Source organism: Eubalaena glacialis, chromosome 3, assembly GCF_028564815.1.
Source record: "Eubalaena glacialis isolate mEubGla1 chromosome 3, mEubGla1.1.hap2.+ XY, whole genome shotgun sequence".
Classification (NCBI taxonomy): Eukaryota; Metazoa; Chordata; class Mammalia; order Artiodactyla; family Balaenidae; genus Eubalaena; species Eubalaena glacialis.
The window spans coordinates 79,445,604-79,450,573 of NC_083718.1; the positions used below are offsets into that span (position 1 = coordinate 79,445,604).

Consider the following 4,970-nt stretch of genomic DNA (forward strand, 5'->3'; position numbering starts at 1 on the left):
GTCCCACACTCTATCTTTGAAGGGGATAGAGTGATTCTGAGTTGCTGGGGAAGGGAGGGAGGGGAATTGAATGAAATGATTTACTACAAGGATGGGGAAAAACTTGCAGCTTGACATAGAGAATGGACTTGAGGACACGGGGAGGAGGAAGGGTAAGCTGGGATGAAGTGAGAGAGTGGCATGGACATATATACACTACCAAATGTAAAATAGATAGCTAGTGGGAAACAGCCGCATAGCACAGGGAGATCAGCTCGGTACTTTGTGACCACCTAGAGGGGTGGGATGGGGAGGGTGGGAGGGAGACGCAAGAGGGAGGAGATATGGGGGTATATGTATATGTATAGCTGATTCACTTTGTTATAAAGCAGAAACTAACACACCATTGTAAAGCAATTATACTCCAATAAAGATGTTAAAAAAAAAAAAGAAAAAAACTTGCTGCTTTTACAAGGAACTCAAGCTTCAGCATACCAAAAGCGGTCTCCAGATACAATGGCTTATATAATTGCGCTGCTTTCTGAGAAAGGTTATGTATCTCTGTGGCAAAGAACTTCAATCCTTGTAAGGGTCAAAATTCAAGGTAATGACTACACTCCAGGTATAGCAGGGTTGGGTGCAAACAAGGCTCGTCAAGGAGCGGGGAGGCAGAGGGTGTGCTCATCAAGCTTCCCTAGAAAGCCATGGGTAGAAATTATGATACTTCAGTTGCGCCAGGGAGTTGGGTGGTGATTCTATTGACTTGGTTTTGTAAGACTTATTTGATAGTGCTGAGAACATAGATGAGTCTCTCCAGGTGCTCTGAGCCTCGCTGCCCTGGGATTATGTCTGTTCTTCTCTTTAGAGCTGTTTCCGCCTCCTGTGCTGACAGCTAACACCGTCTGGCCCACCAAGGAGAGTCTAGTAACCCTAACCTGTGAGACTCCGCTCTCTCCACAGAGTCAGATGCCCAACTTCAATTTCACCTCTTCAGAGATGTCTAGGACCTAGGGTCATGCTGGAGCAGTTCCCCAAAGCTCCAGATCACTGCCAGGTGGAAAGAAGACTCAGGGTCTTCCTGGTACAAGGTACAGAAGTGACTTCCTGTGTCTGGAAACAGAGCCAGAGATTCCAAATTTATGTGCAGAGTGAGTTTTGGTGAAAAGGGACACTGGGGCTGCAAAAGGGGAGGTAGGGCAGGGCAGTATTCAGACCTTAGTTCCTTCTTTTCCCATAAGATGGGGATGGGGGTCTGTTCCAGAGAGATCCTGAGGCTATCCTGAGCTCCTCTCATTTCTAATAGTGCTTTAGGACTGGAAAGGTTACCGAGAGGCTTCAAGAATCATAAAACTTCAGAATGTCCACCACATTCCTCTTAACTTTACCTTTCCTATTGTAATATAATCAGATATATACTGGGTGCCTATTATTATGCTATAGAAGCTTTGCAGGGAGCTGACAGTCAGCTAGAGAGTAGCCTAGTACCAAATCCAATACAATAGGATTTGAGAGAACAGAGAGACCCATTTTATATCGGAGCAATTAGAGAAGATAGTATTGAAGCAGAGGGTCTTCAGGTAGGTCTGAAAAGAAGGGAGAGAAGCAGTTTATCATCTTGCGTGATGTCCCTTTAAAGGAGGGCTAATATTTTCCATTATTCTTCCTAGTTCTCAACACAAGACTTCTACCCATTGTCACCAAGCACAAGCCCAAGGATTTTTCCCTGGTGTTGCCCACCCTGGCCCCCTAGGGGAAATAAGCTCCTGAAATGAGTACATTATGAGATGAGGAACCTCATGTGACTGAAGGCTGAGAAGTAAGAATCTTGCTTCCCACAGAAATATACTCAGGATTGACACCCAGCATCCTCAATTCGTACTCTACAAAGATCTCTCTTTTCTGATCTTGCTCAAAATTTCCAACTCCATCTGCTGTCACTTTTAGGGTGATACCAACCACTTCAGCCTTGATGTTCTCAAGAGTCAAGCCTCACCTGCTGTCTCCTATTCACACAGGGATCCCTGTGTCTTGTGTCTCCATGGAAACTCTGCCCCCAAAGGGCAGGTGATTGAAAGGAAGACACTGGTCCTTGTCTGCTCTGTGTCTGAAGGCGCAGGGGACATCACCTTTTCCTGACACAGAGGGGACGTGAAGGAGAGTTTGGGGACAAAAACTTGGCATTTCCAGGGAGCAGAGTTGTAAATCCTTGTTATCACGGAGGGCCAGGCTGGGGGATACTACTCTACAGCTGACAACAGCTATGGCCTCATCCAGAGTGAGGCAGTAAATACCACTGTGAGAAGTGAGTTTCACCCACCCACAGTTCAGTCAGAGGTACTCAAACTGGGCTCAGGGACCCTTTGGGTCATGAGAACACTTTAAGGTGATCATAGGGACCAGAGCTATGAAGAGATAATTCTTTTCTGACAAAGGCAGACCTTCCAAAATGAATAGCTGCTTTCGGGGAACTACAAATTCGGTAGAAAAAAATAAGATAGTAAGATGAAAGAGATGAAAGAACACTGATGCTGTCAGCCAGCCGGAGAAAGGTTTCCTGGAATTCATCCTCACAGCTCTGGGGTAAATGCCTCTACAGCTGTGCTATTCAATACAGTGGCCACTCATCACATTTGGCTGTTTACATTTAAATTAATTAAAATAAAAAATTTTCTCTTTTATTCACACTAGTCACATATCAAGTGCACAACAGCCATATGCGGGTAGTGGCTGCCATACTGAGCAGCACAGATATAGAGCATTTCCACCATTGCAGGAAGTTCTGTTGGACAGCCCTGATCTAAGGATTAAATCTGGAATGTGGGAACAGAGGCAGGGGTAGGTGGTGAACTGTCAAGAGGAAGAGACCCTCTCTGACAGCCCGCGGTCCCCCTCAGGTCCTGTGTGTCGCCCTGTCCTCACCCTCAGGGCTCCCGGAGCCCAGGATGTGGTGGGGAATGCGATGGAGCTTCCCTGTGAGGCCCGGAGAGGCTCTCCCCCATCCTGTACTGGTTTTGTCATGAGGATGTCAGCCTGGGGACCAGCTCGGCCCCATTTGGAGGAGGAGCATCCTTCATTCTCTCTCTGACCACAGAACATGCTGGAAACTACTCCGTGAGGCTGACAATGGCCTGGGGGCCCAGCGCAGTGAGGCACTGCTATTCAATGTCATTTGTGTGTTGCTTGAGCCTGGATTACACGCTTCCCTTCCAGAGGAAAGACTCTAAGCATGCCGGTCAATGAGAAAGGGCATTTGGTTAAGATTGGGGCTCCTCGGGAATTCCCTGGTGGTCCAGTGGTTAGGCCTCCTCACTTTCACTGCCATGGCCCAGGTTCAGTCCCCGGTCAGGCAACTGAGATCCCACAAGCCATGTGCCACAGCCAAAAAAAAAAAAATTGGGGTTTCTCAGTGACTCATACTGGAAATAGAGACTACCAGAAATTGTGAAAGTTAGCAACCAGCCTCACACTAGCCTGAGAGGAGTGGACTACACTCCATGTCATTGGACAAATAACTGAACATCCACTTAACCATTTCAAACTAAGGCAAAACTCACTGGTACCCCTGCCCCATCCCCGACCTCACACCCCCTCCCCCGCAGTATCCGCAGATTTCCAGCCTGAGTCCCAGGCCTCTCTCCTCAGAACCTGCAGAGGACAAGAGCCATCTTCCGGCTACAGTGATGGCAGGGAGGTGGGGGGAGTCACTGCTTGGTTTCCTGGCAACTGCTGCTCTGTTTTTTACTTAAGGTTCCAGAGGAAGTCAGGTTTGTAACTTCTGCTTTTACTCTTCGTTGCTCTATCATTGATTATCACCAAAAATGCTGCTTGGGTGCAGCAGGTGGCATACACATAGTCTGGAAGCTACCACCCAGTGAGTGAGGCTGTCAGTTAAAGTAATTCAACCCTCCAAGAAAGTGCTTTACATATGTGAGTTCAAGTGAGACTGATTGCCCATTTACATTTGTTTATTCAATAGAACTCTGACAAAATATCTATGGGTTAGAAACAATCTCCATGAAGATGCATAGACAAGAGAAATACAACAGGGTACTAGATTTTAAAAGAAATAATCTGAGTATTCTAAGTACTATAGAATATAATACAATGGGTATATTAAATACAGTATAACTGGCATATTAATTGTAATATATTATAATATACTATATTATGCATAATTATATATGATAATGTATAATATAATAGAAAGAGCCTTGGATTGGAAGTAAAGAGATGAGTTCTAGCCACAGTTCTGCCACTTGCTGGGTGGGATATATTAAAAACCTACCAAGACAATGATTTTATCTCTCTGACCTTCATTTTCTTTCTCTGAAAATGGGGATATTAACGCATCCTCTCCTTGCCCTCATAGAGGCATTCTGAGGATAACATGAAGTACACAATCATTTTATATAAAATGTCTTACTTCATTTACTCATTTAGTTATACCTCTAATTCATTCCATGAAGGACTTGAGAAAGCTTGTGACAAAAACATTGACAATTAGAGAAGAATGAAATGCAAGTAGAGAATCAAGGCCCGTGGAAAACATAAGTAGATAGAAGTCAGCCACAGCTTGCTTACCTCAGCTTGTACTCACACAGAGACAGGTCCTAGGCTGCCCTCTTGGTAGCAGGAGGGTGCTGGCTACTCCCAGCCTGCCTCTTGTTTAATGCTCAGGATCCAGATGGCTCCTGCAGAAGTCTCAAGGAGAACTTGGGACGAGCCAGCCTGGAGCATGAATGGCACATGTCCCACCCTTCACAGGAGTAAGGAAGGAGGAGGCAACCTCACCCAAACCTCATGAACCAAACACAATTGTCATCTAATAGGTGAGGGGTGCCTCCCCCCAGAAGAAGACTTTATTGGACACACAGAGCCAGCTAAAATCTTGACAACAGACAATCAGATATCACTACCTTGACTCCAAGAAGTCACTTGTTCCAAAATTAATATAGGCTAGGTCCTTTACCCACAATGGAATAATCACATTT

General features: G+C 45.6%; 1 pseudogene; it reads left to right on the top strand.

The window, feature by feature from the left end:
- Positions 1-495: 495 nt before the first annotated feature.
- On the top strand, positions 496-4,749 carry LOC133087051 (Fc receptor-like protein 2; annotated as a pseudogene).
- Positions 4,750-4,970: the final 221 nt, after the last annotated feature.